This window comes from Sebastes fasciatus, chromosome 17 (genome assembly GCF_043250625.1).
Source record: "Sebastes fasciatus isolate fSebFas1 chromosome 17, fSebFas1.pri, whole genome shotgun sequence".
NCBI classification, from domain to species: Eukaryota; Metazoa; Chordata; class Actinopteri; order Perciformes; family Sebastidae; genus Sebastes; species Sebastes fasciatus.
Window position 1 is genome coordinate 10,466,222 of NC_133811.1, and position 19,697 is coordinate 10,485,918.

General features: G+C 40.1%; 1 long non-coding RNA gene across 1 annotated transcript in view; it reads left to right on the forward strand.

Annotated features, from left to right (window-relative positions):
• Positions 1-10,923, forward strand: part of LOC141754575 (uncharacterized) — a 30,999-nt gene extending 20,076 nt beyond the window's left edge. Inside the window, exons 3-4 of the long non-coding RNA XR_012590677.1 lie at positions 8,665-8,831; positions 10,236-10,923. This is a non-coding gene — a long non-coding RNA (uncharacterized LOC141754575). The remainder of the gene's footprint in view (positions 1-8,664; positions 8,832-10,235) is intronic.
• The last annotated feature ends 8,774 nt before the right edge of the window (positions 10,924-19,697 follow it).

Here is a 19,697-nt window from a genome sequence, read left to right on the forward strand (position 1 = left end):
GTTTAAAAAAGTAAATAACAAATGCCTTAAATTTACAGAGATCAACCTGGAAGGTATTTAATGTATTTGAACAGTCTGTTTTCCCACAGTTTAATACACGTTTATCAACAGTAATATACTGTGATTTAATTAATTTTATCCTCAAACCTGCTCTGTTTTTTATACAGTTTATTACATGTAATTTTTTGGTATGGTTATTTACCGTAATTTGACGGTATCAAATTAAACTGCCAGTGCTTTTACCGTTTTTTGTTTTTTTACAGTGTACTCAGTGTGTAGCAGTGGTTTTTTTTCCCTCTGAGAGGGGATAATAGGGGGTAATCTCACAGCATTAGGAAGCCCTATGGTTAAGTTGGAGAGCTCTCCTCAGTATTGCAGCTCACCGAGCAAATGAACCGGCCAACACTGTGTTTTTCCTCCTCACAAAATAAAACCCTAACGCCCTCTCACACAGCGAATTCATCTCTCACCCACACAGAGAACATTAAAAAAGAAAAAACTTTTCATAATGTTGTTTGTGCCTTTTGATGAACTCCTCTATTCAGGCAGATAGTGAATAGGTGTCAAGTGTTTCATCTTTTGCCTTTATTTCCCAATATTGCACCTCCTATCCTTAAGAGAAAAGCTGAGAAAATACCAGCGTTTAACATTTTGATGCTTTTGAACGCTGTCTTTGAGTCACACGGAGGCTGATATGAAAAAAAAAAAGAAAAAAAGTGAACTCTGAGGCATGAAACTCAGATAAAGTCCAGCTAGAGAAAAAACATTAAAGCACTGGGAGTTGGAGAGTAACCAGATACTGTGGGCTGAGTGCCAAAAGCCGCGGTAGAATGAATGGAGCCACGGTCTATTCATTGATTCCTTGGGTTGTGCACCATCAAGGGCACCACTGGAGTTGTTTGTTATGTGTCAAACCGCATACTGGATGCAGTTCGTAGTCATGGACCGCAATTTCAAACTGGTCCTGACCTTTCCAACAAAGTTTCACCGAGTGAGCCGGAATCATATGCTGACTTGAACAGTTGAATAAGAATTAAGATGCGGCTCCGGTTCAAGGACAAGCAACTTATCACTCAGACGGTGCTTCTTCGTCCCAGTGTTTGTCCTGCATCGCCAAGTTTTGGTAAACAAGAACCCACCGAGCCATCCATTCACAATTGTGGTCTTCTTAAAGGAACAGTGTGTAGCATTTAGGGGGATCTATTGGCAGAAATGGAATATAACAATAGACTGTATGCAAGAAGTGGACGTAGTCACCATGACATCACCAACTGGTTTGTGGACTGCCGTTTTGAAGCCTCGAGTTCGGCATTTTGGCCATCGCCATGTTGTTTTTTGCAATCAGAAGTGAGAGATGAGGGTGGAGCGAAGTACAACCAGAGACATTTTTAGGTGACCAAAAAGGTTATAATTAACTTTCCTGAACTGAAAACACACTGTGAAAGGGTTAAAGTTCAACGACGAAAACACGGACAACACCGTGGTAGCAACCTGTCAATCACAAGGTAGCCGCGCCCTAAAGCATATCCTGCATTATGGTCTATTTGACTCTAAATGGGACCATAATTTACTAAATGAACACCATGCTGTATTGAAGAAGACTTGAAACTAGAGATTGAGACCATAAACTCATGTTTACAATGTTTACTGAGGTAATAAATCAAGTGAGAAGTAGGGTCATTTTCTCATAGACTTCTATATAATCAGACTTCTTTTTACAATCAGAGGAGTCGCCCCCTCCTGGCTATTAGAAAGAATGCAAGTGTAAGGCACTTCAGCATTGGCTTCACTTCTCAGACCCAGAGGTTGCCCACTGGATATAATATTAATGTTTTCATTAGTGTATAATCACCTGAAATTAAGAATCGTTGTGTTTTCGTTACCTTAGAATGAGCCGTCTATATCTACATAGGGAGCGGGTCCTCTTCATAGAGCCGGCCGCCATGTTCTACAGTAGCCTGCATGGACAATCCACACACTGGTTCTAGATAGGGTCATTCGTGTTTTGACATCAGTCATCGTAGTTCGTCCTACACGCTTGACACAGGAGAGAAGTTTCAGTTTGTTGCAATCTGAAACCTCCCCGCTAGATGCTGCCAAATCCTACACACTGCACCTTTAAAAGTAAAATGATCCATGTGACCCCAGCAGATTGTGGTGATATTTATAATCTATGCTCAGTGACTGCAGAGATATAAAACAAAAAAACTGCAGCAGCTCTAATGCGAAATAATTAATCAGCATAATATACAGTGTGATATAAAAGTAACACATCAGGGGAGTGCTTTTCCTAAGGTCTCTTGTCTTATGAAACATGAAGCAATATTTGTTTGCTGGTGAAGCAATGTCACCTGAATTCATTAAAAAAAAGAAATCTGAACTTACAAGATTTCATTTAAAAAATGCATGACTGCACAGTCTGAACTTGTCAGAAATTTATGATGCCACTGGCCTGGCAGTAATGTTCAAATGTTAACACTAGAGCTGTCACAGCTAGGCTCAATGTGGGACAAAGAGGGGAGACCAAGCATTCGTTTTTAACTTAATAGATTTATTTGACCCAGCTGAAAGGTAATAGAAACAAGTGGGTCTAAATCTGCAAAGTGCAGAATTTCTCTGTGTTACTTTTGGTAAGACTGGCCTTCTTTTAATCTAAAGTTTGACCCTAAAACCGAAATGCTTATTGCCAATGAGTCCCTTATAAAAACGAGGACCAGCAGCAAGACAACATGTTTTTCTCTTTAAGGATGGAAAAAAAAGATCACACGCAAGCACAGTCAGACTACTTCAGATTCTAAGGTGATTTTCTCTGACCCTTTGGCTCTCGCCTGTGAACAGAATGGAGCAGACAGTTTATACAGACACATTGTCAAGAGCCTCTTTTGGCAACCAGAACTGAGGGAAGAAAACAGGGGCACCGTCTCTGTCAGCTATGACCCTGTGTGTTCAGCCACTCTTGTATTCCCTGACAAACGCCAATATTAAGTGCTGCAGAGACAGACAGAGAGAAAGCACGACTTTATTCTGTCTAACAAACCCGTCCACAGGCCAACAAAGCGATCTGTCCTTTTGAGGCACAGAGGCAGCACAAAAGCAACATTCACTGCTATTAAAGCTGGTGTAGGCGGTATGATTTTGTCGTCATTGGGAAAAGAATTCTATAATAACCTTTCAGCATATTTGTAATTCAAGTGGTACCCCAGGCGAGGCAGTTTCTGGAGAAGGCAAAAAAGGCCAGAATTTGAAAATACAGCCTTCATGCAGTAACCTGTACAAATATTAGTCATTCATTTCAAACATCATCCCGACTGTGATCCTGATGCCGTTATACAGCTGCAATTCTATGAGAACTATGAAAATATTCTTTGCAAACTTGTTCCCTTTGAGATGACATAGGCTTACTGTGTTTTGGGGCTCTAGCGAACTACTATATCAGCGAAGCATTTCAGAGATGGAGAGAAAATGTTGCTAACATTTTGGCCTCTCATTTTCTCCATCTCTGAAACGCTTCGCTGATATTGTCACAGTCTCTTTTTGATAAGTCTGTCTTCCTGTTTTGGGTTGCTTTGCAGTGTAGGCAGTTGTTGCCAATGCTAGAATAGCAACTTTTCCTGCAGCACCAGTGATGCCATATCAGATTGAAAGTTCCCATCCAAATCACACCTTAAAACCTGCCCAATTCAATAAATACCAGCCCAAATCATAACCTTGCCAGAAAACCTGTGTATAACTATAAAACCATTACATGCCCAATAGAAAACACATTATAAGAATACAAAGCTTCCCATCTACATTAAATAGCCAAAGATAAAATGTTAGATGAATAGGATATTGCAACCTACAATGAGTGCAGTCACAAATTGCCAAGTCAATGTCAACGATGATGATGTCAAGGGAAGTTGGTCCTCCGTTATCCCTAACCACAATTGACTACAACTGATGTCAATCAAATATGTCTCAAATAAAATGAGTTAATAATGCGAGTGAGTGGAGACAACAACATTTACTGAATTTTGTATCTGTGTTTTTGACCATAAAATGACAGCTTGTTTGGTAATATTGTTTTCACAATATTTTCCGCCAAATGTTGACAAAAGTGGACCAAATTTCATCTACCAGCACAACACTATATTTCCCAGACAACTTAATAAAAAGTACCCCAATTGGACGAAAACCAGCCCAATCTGGCAACACTGACGTGCACACACGTCTGTGTATAACAGCCAATAGGAACGCCCTTTCTCTGAAATGACCTCTGATCGACCAAAGTCTGCCATCATGGGTTAGATTTTCTAAAGCCTGAAAGAAGAGCCAAAAGCAGGTGCAGAAGTCTAGTTTTCTCTCAGACCACTTGAATTACAATTACGCAGCTTTAACAAAAGACATTTCTCAACACCCTCGAGCTACTGACTCATGGCAGATATCGCTCTCGGCACACAAACCCTTTAACTAGTGATATAAAACTGGTCTTTCATCATATCTGGGGTAGAAAAGCATATTAAATAGTATTTTTAACCGTCTATGGCATGTCATCTAAGTTCCTCAGCTGAAAATGATGAAAATTGGTTTTCTTTTGCAACTCTTCATCATTTCAGAAACTCTGAGAGGTGACGGGGACAAGTGTAACGAGACACGGGTGTGTAAGCCAGTGGGACATCGCATCTCCACACAGAATCCATTCTCTAGATGCTGGAACAAAGCGTATTGCTATTCCCTGTGTGATCTGCTAAAGATGAGGAAACACAATGTTTGCCGTTGTCAGGAGGTGTTAATCCTCAAATAGCAGATATAGCTAAACCTGAATGACATGGGGATATTAAAGTGCACGCGCTGAATGCCAAATACCAGACACAAGATCTTTCCAGGATATGCCTATTCTTAAGCATTCACGCTCCAAATGTTTCTCTCTGCTGACGCTAAGCTGTGTACTATGTTTGAATAACGATTGTGCAAAAGTGCATGCAGACTCACTCTCAAACTTACAGACCGGTTATGGGAAGGTCACAGGTTTGATTTCTTGGAGTGGCAGCTCAGGGAGAGTAGCTATGTACTGGCATTTGGATGGCTGACAAAAACAGCAAATTGAAAAGGGTGTGAAGTCCATGCAGTGGACCTACAACCTGCTTTGCGCTGCACCCTGTAGAGTTTTCCAGACCACTAAGTAGCAGACTGTGATCGGGCCGCAGATGTCACTGCTGTGGGTGCTACACTACTGCTGTGTGCCCTTGAAAAGACAATCAACCCCCTCCAGCTCATTGCTGTGCAACTAACTAGAGTATATACTGTATAGGCCTACCATTTCATGTGTCCTGTGTGTCATCTTAGTGTGTTTTTTAATAAAACTGAAAGTCTTTATGTGTGACTGTATTGTAGACCAGCATTCGGGATAATGCATTATTTTGTAGGACATCAGATTATTTCATAACCGGTTAAACAATAGTTCAACATTTGCTTTCTTGCCGAGTGTTAGATGAGAAGATTGATACGACTCTTATGTCAAGATTATGAAGCTAACGCTAGCAGCCGGCTAGCTTAGCTTAGCATTAAGACTGGAAACAGGAGCAGCCTGGGTCTGTCCAAGGGTAAAGAAACAAGACTCAGTCAAAACTGAGTATATGGCTGGACCGTGTTTGGTCAGTCTGTGAATTTGTGGCTAGATTGTTACACAAATAGTCAGTGGTCATGTCTATAACGTTAAATCCAGTGGTACATGTCCACCAGGTCCGGCGAGGACACTAGGAGACGTGCTGCTCCCCTCAACTGGCCGTTCAAGCGGTGACGTACCCTCTCGTTGACAAAAAGGCTTTGCCACTGCTGAATCTCGTTTAATTTTAGAACTACTTTGACAGCTTGGTCCAAGTCTCGTGAGCCAGACAGTTGCGCTGGATGGGCTCATTTGCATAAAGGACTGTTCCCCGCCTTTTCGTTTTGAAAGAGCAACGGCCAATGAGGAAACTCCAACACTCTGTCAACCAATCATGTAACTTCATCACTCAGTCACTCACTTGGTGACAGACTTTTGCGTTTGTAGGGCTGGCCCTCTGCGGCCTCAGCCAAAAATCTACATACCAGCACATATCTGTCTGACTGTCCTTCGCATATCTGAAAAACCTTTTACCCAATCAACTTGACACTTGGCAGGTGTATTGCCCAGGACCCAAAGGAGTGCAATGTCGAAAGTGGTGCAATTTGGCCAGATGGTGTTGCCATATCAATGAACTTTATGTCTTGGCTTGTAACTTATTAACCATAAGTCTCAGAAACAAAATTATATTTTTCTGGATTATGTGGTTACAGACGAATCTATCCCTATAAGCCACGCCCATTAGCGTCCAATTTGATTTTGTCCAAATCTGATTTTTTTGCTACTCCTACACATTTTGAGCAATCATCACAACATTTTGTACAGAATATCTCTGGACCAAGCCGGACAAAGTTGTGATGTTCCATACAGTTTGCTATAGCCGGCTCTCAAAGTACTCAAATGCTGTGGGCAGGGCTTAGATTACAAAAAATGTCACATCTCCTGAATACTTTGTCCTATTGCGACCACATTTGGTGGACATGTGTAGATATGCTGTTTGAGTAACCCTGACAAATTATACCATGATACCATTTGGCCAATAGGTGGCACTGTAGCAGCATAATCTAACTATAAATCAAGGAATCTCCATCTGTGTATGTACGCTATGTATGACTGCCCTTCGCATATCTCGAAAACCGTTCATCCAATCAATTTCACACTTGGCGGCTGCAACAACTCTGCAAGCAGCACTTCTGGGGGCCAAGCAATCGGCAATTCCGGACAGGCACATGCTCCAAATGGGCACTACACTAGTTTATTTAAGTCGTACAAAAAAACGAAAAGTACCAAGTTGTGGTTTTACAGAGTTGTAGACTATTATTTGGTCAGGAACATTGACTTCCTGGAGTCTCCACCTGTCACAGTACCAGAAAGTGATAGCAAAAAAAGGGAAAGTGTGGTCCAACAGATTTCTCCAAACATACCTGACAGCTCCTATATTCTCTTGAGTGATGCCTCAATGCTTCAGCTGTTCATACCATACAGCATTGTGGTGGGAGACCGCTTGTTACTGGGAGTTGTTGGCATATATGTCGTCTGTAAGAAACAAACACAAAGAGGACAGATACAGTTAGGGCTCTATCCGTGACCAGCATGGCAGCAACATCACTTATGTCCTCCTACACAAGCCTTTGACACAGACCCTGATAGCCTCCTACGCCCTGCTCTGAGATATAGTGGCCTGTAAACGACAACTGACAAATGAACACATCAGTAAGCTAGCTCATTAGAGCACAGAGGTTCAATAGAGTACTGGATATTCTAAATATATTAAGAATAGCACTTACTTAGTCTTGAGAATGAGGCAAACAACCCTTTATAGCAAAGATGTGTTGTGGCGTCAGTCACTCTAATGGCAGCGAGCAGCTGACAAAGACGGTAGTTGAAGGTGGTGGTGGAGTTTGGATTCTCAGAAAATCCAGTGGGTGGGAAGTCTTTGTTCCAATAAAGCAATCATGTATGAGACTAGAGCGTTTAATCTTTACAACTCAACACTACTGTAGGCGTCAGTTACACTTCTGTTACCCAGATTCATGCTGTTTTGCTGCCTTCTGACTGGGGTTAGGTTTGGTAATTACAGTATTTCCGCCAAAGAGGTTGTGTTTTCAGTACTGTTAGTAAGCAGGACATCTGAAAAACTATGGACCACATGTAAAGCACAACATCACTGTTAGGCATATATGCAAGATTTTGGAAAAACGTTTTCCCTACTCTTACGGATTTCGTCCAATAATTCCTAATTGAATATCGCTGGAAAAGTTATTTATTTGTTATTTGACTCATCTCATTTCATGTTCAAATTGCAAAAAAATACATTTTTAAGCAAATCCACAATTTTTGCTGCCAGTAAAGTTAAATCTGCTCTCTGGCTTGTTACTTTACAGCAAACTGAGTAGTAAGCTGACACACTGTCTGTGTGTTCCAATACCCATACTACCATACTATTTAGTAGGCCAGAAAAAAGATTTAGTATGTCCCAATACATAGTATGTCAAATGCAGTATGCCAAAAATGATTTTCTTCCATAATGTGGTGATGACACCAAGTAACACATTTGCATAATGGATAGTTTGGCACGCCCTCAAACAAAGCTAGTTAGAGCGGAGCTGGAGCAGAGCGTGAAGAGTTTGATTGATCAATCAGAGCAGACTGGGCTTCTCGGGAGAGAAAAGAGGCGCTGCAGCACAGCCGGTATGAGAAAAGTAAAGCATTTTTTGAACATTAAAGCATGTAAACATGTTCTAGTAGAAACCCAAAATACAAGTATGCACCTGAAAATAAGCATAATAGGTCCTCTTTAATGCTAATCTGTGAAATAAAAGTCAAATCACAGGGTCAGCATTATTCAAACCAGATTAAAAGCCTGCATATTGTATGTTTAAATGACAATTTCTGACTTAAACTAAACACCTATAAAGTATAAGCACAACAACAGCTGTGCAAAAAGTTTAGCCCTGTTAGAAGATGGAGAGAAAAAGTGTCTTAAGTGCTGCTGCTAAATGGGTCAAATGCTGCTGATTTGTTGGCAGCTCACACCTGAAGCCACGACTGTGTACTGAGTCCATCCATCTGCTTTGCAGCGCAGCAGGTTTCTTCTGAATGCAGAGGAGTGGAGGCCAGACGCACAGACGACACCACCACCAGTGAGAAAGTTCAAGTACATCCATCATGTGGAATGAGGAAGGACGTGACTACTCCTACTGACTAGAGGTTCGGGGAATTAAAGGACAGTTCCTGTTTATTGCAGGTAATGGTGATTCCTTTAACCTGAGAGTAGATTAAGGACCAGATGAAACTGAAATGTAGACAACACATTGTGCAGGTTCTATTGGGTCAAGCTGGCACTGTCATTTACGTCCACTAAAAGTGCTTGTTTTTGCCATGACAGGCTCTGATTATTACAAGTGTCTGACATTATGGAAAGAGTCTCGCTCAAGGAGAAGTCTCCTTCTGAAATCTTGCGTGTTGCCGAAAAACAACGGTGGAATATGAGTGGAATACATTCATGGTGGAAACGCGAGTGCCAGCCGGGCAGAGTTTGTTGTGTTGGAGTACAGAAAGCGTAGCTTAGTGTTATTGAAAAGATTTTCAATGTAATGGCTGAATATTAAGCTGATTTCGACAAAGTGGATGAGGTCTTTGAATTCGATGACCGCCTGTATTTATTTTTAGCCAGAGTAGCTGAGTGTATTGTATTTATCTGAGCCAGATATTCAGATTTCCCAACGAGACTTCTCCTTGAGCGGGACTTGGACGCAATAACAGACAGACCGAATAAAGCGAAAGGTAGGAAAAATGATTTATTTGTCTGTGAGGTCCTTTCCATAATGTTATGAGACACTTATAATAATAATCTGAGCCTGTCAATGGCAAAAACAAGCACTTATAGTGAACATTGACGTCAAGCTTGTTCCACGGCTGCCGGTAACAGCGTTTTTTCTCAATACTGGACCAATTTCAGAAATTGTTGTCCCCATTAAGCACTTGGACACAAAAACATGGGAAAATAGTCTCCAGGTTGAAAAATACCAAAGTTACCCTTTAAGCTTGCTAAATATCCACTATGCTCACAAGCTAGTTGCTAACATTGTTAGATGTCATAAAACAAGGTTGATGAGAGTCGTGAGACTGAACTAAAACATTAAAGTTGCAGGCTGTAAAACCAAAACAATGAACTGAAAGATGCTAAAACACCACTTAGAGCTGAACGGCAGAGTAGGGTGATTATTCTCTGTGTGTTTGTAACTATGAGCAGCCTCTTTCATTTTGCACACAGTCATTAATTCCATTATTAAAATAACAATACTGATTACTGCAGTTTTAAATCATCCTAAATACAACACAAAACACTGTGTCGTCGCTGATTTAACATGAATTGCCTCACTATAGTTTTATTCAGTTGCTAATACAATTGTCTTCATTTTGTTAGAGGACTGAATCATTCCAGGCTTACCTACTTTGTAATGACTTTATCATTATTTTGTGACCAAGCGAATGAGATGACAGAGGATTGGTGGGTTGAGGAAGAGGAAATGAGGGGCAGTGTTATTAAGTTTCACAGATTACTGTAGGAGCAAATGTGATGGCCCTCAATGTGGGGCCGTGGTTAGATCTCTTTATTTAATTAATGTGATCATCTTCTTTAATTTAGCTTCTGCACAATTTACCTGACCTGCGTGTCTTTGGACTGTGGGAGGAGGAAACCCACACAGAGTGGAACATGCAAACTGCAGACAGAAAGACGCCAGCAACAGCAGCAGCAGCAGTGCTAACAACAGACCCAAGTTATGTATTGTATCCAAAGTGTGCTGCATTTCAAACACAATAAAATATAGAACATCTGCATTTGCATAAGCTGTCTTCCCATGGTAGACCTATTAACATAATCTAATACATTGGAGTGGAACTAACATATTTACAACAATAAATGTTGCAAACAGGCTAAATATTTATAATAAATATATGAATCCACAAAAAAAAATGTTTTGTACTGCATGTGCTAAAACAATGACTACTGACGTCATCAATTATTATTCAGGCGTTGTCTGGTATGTTTTGAATGGAATGCATTAACATCAACACTGTGATTTATTTATTTATTTATGCAAGTGAGAAGAGGGTGAACTGGACATTGATATTAATAGACTTTACTATAAGATTTGGCCAAAAAAACAAATGCACAGGGCACAGATTTAATTGTGTTTATCTAGAATATTGAAGATAAAATAATGTAATTATTAAAGCAGTTTAGCAGTGCAAACACTCATAGACATTCAGAGTCTATACAGTAAGTAATTTGGTATGTTAATTACTTTAAGTGCGTCTAAGACATAATCAACACCTAATTTCTCTTAATTTCTCACTTAATTTTCTATTACTGAGAAACGTTTCTGGGCCGTGGTATGGTGAACATAGTCTTACCCCAGCAGGCATCATAACTTTTGGAAACATGGGGACATACAATTCATATATTTTAGTGATAATAGGCATAAATAATATATCATTGAGTTGTTTTGTAATTGGTGTGAAAGTGTTTTTGATAGGGCTGGTCTATTGGTACCAACTATGTCATACAAACTAGTCGAAGGAGGTTAAAAAACGATCCAAAATGATGTTAAATTTTGGCGAGGAAAAACTGACATGGCCATTTTCAAAGGGGTCCCTTGACCTCTGACCTCCAGATATGTGAATGAAAATGGGTTCTATGGGTACCCACGAGTCTCCCCTTTACATACATGCCCACTTTATGATAATCACATGCAGTTTGGGGCAAGTCATAGTCAAGTCAGCCCACTGACACACTGACAGCTGTTGCTGCCTGTTGGGCTTGAGTTTGCCATGTTATGATTTGAGCATATTTTTATGCTAAATGCAGTACCTGTGAGGGTTTCTGGACAATATCTGTCATTGTTTTGTGTTGTTAATTGATTTCCAATAATAAATATATACATACATTTGCATAAAGCATGCATATTTGCCCACTCCCATGTTGATACGAGTATTAAATACATGACAAATCTCTCTTTAGGGTACATTTTGAACTGATAAACAATGTGCAATTAATTTGCGATTAAATATTTGAATCGATTGACAGCCCTAGTTTTTGAGAGTGTAAAAATCTTGTACAGTATCTACACTGCAATGACAATAAGAGGATTCAGTTCCCTGACATTTCTCAAGCACACCCAGAGGGAGCTGCACAAAGAGTTTTCAGTATGAAGTGGAGACATTCAGCACTGGTACCTTCGAGACTTTCAGCAAGTTGCTAATTTAAGAAGTTTATCCCCTGAAAATATGAGTTCATAAGAACACAACGATTATCTGGGCATTTGGCTATTTTGAACATCCCTTTTAAAATAATTTTTTGGAGCTGTGTGGCTTTTTGTTTGTGTGTGTGTGTGTGTGTGTGTGTATTTTTGGGGAGATCAAAGGCACAGCGTGAGTAAGAAGCAAGTAGACACTTCATTTCTTCAAAGGCTATGAGCCCAACTAGAAGCTGAAATCAAGCTGGCTGCTCCTCTTTCAGCACAGACGCAGAAAACAGAGGGAAAATCATACGTACATGTACATACAGAAACACAGCAGCCTGGAAAGCTGAGCAAAGCTGTGCTGTGTTGAGCACACAAACACGCGCACACAGAGAAGCAAACATACTGTACATTCATGCACACACCAAGCAATTTGTAGTGACAAACTGCAGAGTGAAACTCCAGTCGGATTTCTGTTCACCTTTACACATCTGAAGACGCCATCCATTAGAGCTGGGCTGTCAAGGCATGCTGGGAAACTCACACACACATATACACAATGATCTTATAGTATCACACACACACTGTTCACACAGAGAAAGTGCTGTCCTGTTAGTCGCTTTCAGTTCTGTGAGGATCAGTAGGCTGCCTTCTGGCAGCAGGCTTAAAACAAAGACACTTCTCTAACACACTACACATTGTCTACATTGATATGTGTTGCACTTAAGTGCAAAGATGAGCGATCACAAATTGGGATATAATGTACCATCATGTGTGTGTAGTTACTTAGTAGCCTGTGCCTGAAGATATCAGAACCATGAGGACACACAATACTTATTTTTCTTAATTATGTCCTCTGGCCACATGTAACGCCTAGAAATACATAAGATATAGTATCACTAACTGGAAGGTCAGCCAGAGACATTTCCTGCTGGCTGTATGCGGCTGTATTAATGGATATATTGGCTGTTATTCATCACTTTTAGGATCTTATAATACACCCATGGGCTGTATGCTGTAAGCCTGTACCACAGTGGATGTATTAACGTCTCTGTTCCCAAACAACCGGCTATCGGCCAGTAGCTAGTAGTGCTAGTAGCAAGACATAGACAGAATTTAATGTAGTTGTAGGCTATTTACTAACACGCAGGGCAAACGCACAGGGTACAACCTCTTATACATCCATGGTCTGTGGTCTATTGTACATCAATTTTGGAGGCCCTTTACATGACAAAGTTTGAGATTGCTTACAAAATCTGTGTGCTGGATTTTCTAACTTCCATTTACTGTATGTCCATCGCTCACTTTATGCTCCACTGAGAAGCTGTCAGGCAAAAAATGTTCAGTAAATAAATAGTTATAACAGTATACGTACATATTTATAATATTTTTATTGTTCAACACAGGCCATTTAAGTAGATACATTAAATATGACTATAGACTAGAAATAATTTAGTTTTAATTTTGCACGGCACTTTGTAGGCAGATGTTTTACTGGCGTTTTGGTAGTCGCTTTCAGTCCAGAATGGAACGATCAATTGGCTTTCACGTCTTATCAATATACATTCTTTGTCAGTATGTGTTATATAGAGATAATGATGAAAATCCTGAACTGTGAATTTAATCAATCACTTGGTGAGGTTTTTATGTATCTATTGATTGATCTCTAATAGCCTAAGTAAGCACTGGAGCAGTCTGTAACAGCCGGGCTGTCACACTCTGGCTTGCATAGTACAAGCCGGCAAATTGATGGCTCGCTAAAGGCAGTGTGGGCGAGTCTGAGACAGGCAATGCTGCATTTCCAATAATGTGTCGGAACACACACACACTCACACACACACACACACTCACACACAGATGTCTGTGTAGACTATACAGTATGTGCACACACCGATTAATACACACAAAAACATGAGCACACACACACATATACACATACTATAATTAAAAAAAAAAAAAGTGTATGTTTGTTAAACCTGTAATTCTTTTATGTTCCCCCTTGACTTCAGATTGTCATGTTGTTTACGGTTACAGCTTAATAGACACTGATCTGTTTTTAACTAAGCTGTCTAACGTCCCAAGACAATTCCTGCAGGGACACAGATCATCATCTCCCCAGGTGGTGCATGTGTGTGTACAGCCGAGTAAAACTTCTCCCAGACTGTTGTTCCTTCTATTATACGGTGTCAGAATATTTTCTTTCCTTCCAAAGAGCATTTCCTCATCTCAGCAGAGCTAATCTGTCTCCCGCAACAAACAACTTTCACTTTTGATGATCAATCTCGGCGGTGAAAGCCGGAGTCACACAGCTCCAGTGCTTTCCATTCAAACTCTGTGGTCTTAATATCCACCCAGGAGAATATGACCAGACTGGTAAGGTTATTAAGATATGAACCATTAGCCGGTAATGTGTTGGGAAATGGCTCATGACCTCCACCTTAGTATTTAACATTTAAATGTACTGCATGACTCAAGACAGCCATTTAGAGAAAAAGGGGAGAGAGAGAGAGAGAGAGAGAGAAAGAGAGAGAGAGAGAGAGAGAGAGAGAGAGGGTGGAGTGTTTGTGTGGATGAAAGAGCGAGAAAGAGCGAAAGAAAGGGGGAGAGAAAGCGAGAAAGCAGGAGCAGAATGACTTGTTAAATTACAGGTCAGACAGAGGTGAGATTGGAGTTTCTCGGGTGAAATAAAGTTAATGTTATTTGGATCTGATGCAAATTCATCGATTCATCAAGCTGCTTCGGCGCATACATGTGATCCAAAATAGAGCTGCTGAGTTTACTTGTTTAATCACATAAAAATGGGCTTGGAATAGAATAATATTACATATATATATATATATATTAGGGCTGTCGAAGTTAACATGATAATAACAACGCTCCACAATTTGGCAAGGAAAGACTGGCATGGTCATTTTCAAAGGGGTCCCTTGACCTCTGACCTCAAGATATATGAATGTAAATGGGTTCTATGGGTACCCACGACTCTCCCCTTTACAGACATGCCCACTTCATGATAATCACATGCAGTTTTGGGGCAATTCATAGTCAAGTCAGCACACTGACACACTGACAGCTGTTGTTGCCTGTTGGGCTGCAGTTTGCCATGTTATGATTTGAGCATATTTCTTATGCTAAATGCAGTACCTGTGAGGGTTTCTGGACAACATTTGTCATTGTTTTGTGTTGTTAATTGATTTACAATAATAAATATATACATACATTTGCATAAAGCAAGCAGAATTTCCCTCTCCCATGTTGATAAGAGAATTAAATATTTGACAAATCTCCCTTTACTTTAGGTACATTTTAAAACAGATAAAAAATGTGCAATTAATTTGCGATTAATCGCGATTAACTATGGACAATCATGGGATTAATCGTGATTAAATATTTTAATCGATTGACAGCCCTAATTCTTATAACAAGCATCGTGTGTGCCTCCTGATATATCTCATTCCTCTGAGCCACAGAGCTCCATCGTTGTTACACTGGGTGACGTGTTCCTTCATTACCATGAACACTGTAGTCTATTTTGAGTCACTCCCACGTATACATTATGTACACTGTCCTGCTGCCATGAATACTCACTAGCACGTAATAGTCCTTGGTTGAAAATAGTCCCTGAAAAATACACCACATTTCCTCCTGTTTGAGTCACATTTGCTAAAAAAAACAACTATAGTGCCCAGCTGTTTTAGAAAACTACGTAGTCTTTTTGAAAAATGAAACTATATATATATATGTGTGACCTGTTTATAAAGATTTATGTTTTCAGTATGAAGTACAAATGGGTTCGGGGGTAGCTGCAGGTGTTGTGGTATTTGTTAACAATGGGACGTCTCATCCTTTTTGTCCTTCAGCTTTTTATCTGTCCGCGCCGCCGACAGCCGTGGCCGGTCCATTCTCGTGAACGTGATATCTCAGGAACGCCTGGAGGGAATTTCTTCAAATTTGGCACAAATGTTCACTTGGACTGAAGGATGAAATGATCAGAATTTGGTGGTCGAATGTTAAGGTCCCTGTGACCTTATGTCTGTACCATTCTCTTGTTATCTGAGGAATGCCAAGAGCAAATTTCTTCAAATTTGGATTTCAAAGATGAACTAATTAGATTTTGAAGATCAAAGATCAAGGTCACTGTAACCTCACAAAACGTGTTTTTGGCCATAACTCAAGAATTCATATCCTAATTATGACAATTTCACACAAATGTCAAACAGGATAAAATGATGAAGTGATGACATTTACAGACATGGATATAAACTGCAACTTGACTGGTTGGTGAAGGCATACAACCGCAAGGCGCTAATTCTAGTTGACTAATGTTATGACTACTTGATTGGTCATATTTTTATTAATCAATGATTCTCCTTGCCTATTACTTTATTTTCTTGTATTTATCAGACTATATTTTAAAATCATCTTCAAAAACGTTCTTTGTAAAAGCGCTTTCTTGTTTTCAAATGTGCTCCGTAGATAAATTAACGTTAATGTTTATGTGTTTTAAAGTTTATTGCGGCCTCTTTGCACGGAGATAAAGAACGGTCAGAGCTGAGATATATCCTGATTTGTGCTGTTAAACATCCACTTTGCCGACGCTGCACAGCTATAAATTGTTTAGGAGATGGTAAACAGATTCATCTATTCTTATCCAGAGCTATGCAGCTCAAATACCTCATGATTGAAATCTGACTTATATGATAGTCTATCAGTCCATTTTTATCAGGAAGCAGACTTAATGGACGGAGAATCTGCACATGTGGCGCACTTTAAATGAAGCCTCCAGCTCTTAATTGCTCCGCTGTGCCTCATACGCTTGATGGATAATATGATGTCTTTGGTGAGAAAGACGAAAACATTTTGGTCCATAAAACCTGACGTACACAAGCTGATATATTCTGGGAGACCCGCCAAAAAGGATATTGATGAAGTAAGTAATTGTGACCTCTGTTACCTTGGAAATATAGCCTAAACTGACCCAGTTTCCACAGATGTACACATTAATATCCTGAGAATCAAAATGATAACGGTGTGAGGCAGACGGCTACTGTAATATTTCACACTAATTATACTCCCTTATAATTAAGTTGATATAATTAAACTGTCCACTGTGCCTTCAGCTCTTGTTCTTTTTCACAGCTTGATCATCATTTAGCGCTTCAGACAGCACAGATGTGATCAAAATATCCAAACATGCACTGAAAACCAAACAAGGCGAGAGGAAATCAGAGGAATAAATAAAGAAAGTGACGAGGCTGAAGGCTCCTCTGATATGAGACGCCCAACTCTGCATTTTAAAGGAAAACACAACCGTCGCTCTTACACTGTTCAGTATCATCAGTCTGTGATGTTCATTTTGTGATGCAATTTACCATTTTGTTGTAATCACTTTTCCAAAACCTGCCACGTTTACTGTTGGGAAATAATTAGTGTAGACTGAAGCCCTTTGATTGTGTCGATGTTCCAGATCACTGAAAATAAGGGTGATATGAAGCTCCGTTGGAGCCTTGCTCGAAATGACTACATGATAGTATATTGTCTTTCTTTAGTCAGGTGCATAAAGAAATTGACCAGCATCAATCTACAAGATGCAACAAGATAACGCGTGAGCAAATATCCGTTTTAACACGAATTTCGCATTAATCAATCTTTCGGAGGTTGTAGTGGGCTCAGATTTAAAGCTAGAGTGAAGATACTAACATCATATGAAACTAGAAAACCTAAGGAATCCATTGGCTCTATAGGCTAAATTAAAATCAAGCAGATTTGCCCACTCCCATGTGACAGTATGTGACCAACCGGGCTTTTCAACTAATTCCACCCGTGGTATTATTCACAGTCGGAGCAAGTTATGTAGTATTAGTAGCGGGAGAATCTGCTAAGGGCGGGCGGGAGTGGTGGTGGATGGGGTAGACAAACACAAGACTTTCAACCAGGAGACCGCTGTTTGTGAAACTAAAAGTAACATTGACTTATTTTTGGTCACGTCAGTTATTAGTCCTGTCACTCATTGGTATCGTCAGTCCCGTGAGTCACGTGAGTTGCTAGTTGGTGAAGTTAACCACGACCGTTTCCTAACCCTAACCAAGGCCTATTGAAGGAGGCTGGGTCACTCGTCGTCAACGCATCATATTTCTATAGGCCTTGACTCTGACTAAGTGGTTGTGTTGCTTAAACCTAACGTCCTGTGAAAACAGAAGTGGTGTTTTATGTAACGAGCGTATATTGACACACTATCTCTGGTTCGTCCAAAAGTAACGTAAGAGAGGTACCCCGTGCATCAATCTCCGATGCCGAGGGGCACTGATCAAACGGCGGTATTGACAAGTTAAGAGTGAGAATGTGTTGCCGTGGGATCAGTAATTATGGTTTTGAACCATTAACTGGTCGACTCTAGCTGCTACACTAAAAGATAAAAGATATCTGTAATTACAATCTATAGTAAACTCAAATGTAGATTAGGTTTATTTGGATCTGAACCTGTTTTGAGAGACAGAGCTTCATGTTTTCTTCTCAGTTTTCTCAGGGAGATAATTATTCACAGGCTGTCAGATAGCGGAGAGGTTTACCCAAACAAGGGAGAAAAGTTTGGTGACGAATCTAAATGCTCCGTGACTCTTCCTCAAATCCTCTTACAAAGTTGAGCCTCAATCTGTTTGTTTTAGCAGCCGACAGCAGCGTCTGATACCAGAGGTGTGTTCAAAGACGTTCCTAAATACCCTCTACCGGATAACACAACTGCAGACAGCGTTCACACTCACACACTTTTACTGTAGCTGCAGACTCAGTGCACTCTGCCGCATGCTAGTATAGTATGTCTCCTGTTCTTGCCAAAAAACAAACAATACACCACCCTTACTTAATTTTCCAATAAATTCCCCAAGCACTGGTTTCTCTGCTGGGGGAAAAAAACATTGAGCTATCGGGACAAGAATCTGTGCAGACACAGTAGCTGAGTAGCACCAGTGTCCTCCAGCCTGGATAAGAGCTGTCCTGCCAGGTTTTAGAGGCAGCAGAACTGCTGAGACTGCAGCTGCTGTTCCATCAATAAAAGCAACCCCTCTAAACATTACAGACAACACCATCAAAAAATTACACCTGTACACACACACACTCACACACACACTCACACAAAAGGCAAGGCTAGGATGGGCCAAGAGAGGATAATATATTAATTATATGATACAATTATTTTATTTTGTATGCGAACGTGTGCTATTCAACATGATATATTACTTTAGTCAAGGCGACTGTATCTGCTGCAAGCGGTTTTCAATAGACGGCTGGAAACAGTGTGAGCCTGTGATTTCAGAGACAAAGCTGCAGTAGAAGAGACAGCAGCAGCTTGACTGTGACAAACACATCAGTGGTTTTATATTCTTCTTTTGACACTGGTGGTGTTTTTTTTTTAACCACTAAAATCACCTCTGTTTTTCAACACTGAAAAATGCTGATTTATTTATTTACACCAATATGTCTCAGAGCTGCTCTGGAGGCAGAAATAACCTGACTGATGGAGTTAAATAAATAAAAATACCTTTAAATGCCATCCAGTGAAAATGCTAGATGTTGTTGCTGTTGTGGTCAAATAAAGGGAGGGTAAACCTACCTTCTCTGAATTTGTTAAAGTCTCTCCATCAGGTTTGCTCCTGGATCAGTTTCTTTCGCTTGTCCTCCGTCTCTCTGGAAATATATAAAAAACATATTTTTAAAAATCTGACTTTAACTTGCATGGTGTTAATTACAGCAATTGTGGATTAACATCTTAATGTCCTGGGGAATATCTAGGTTATGAGTAATAGAGTTTAAACAATTATTACAGCTAATAACGCCAACTCAACCGATGGCGCCGTCTTGGAAGCGTA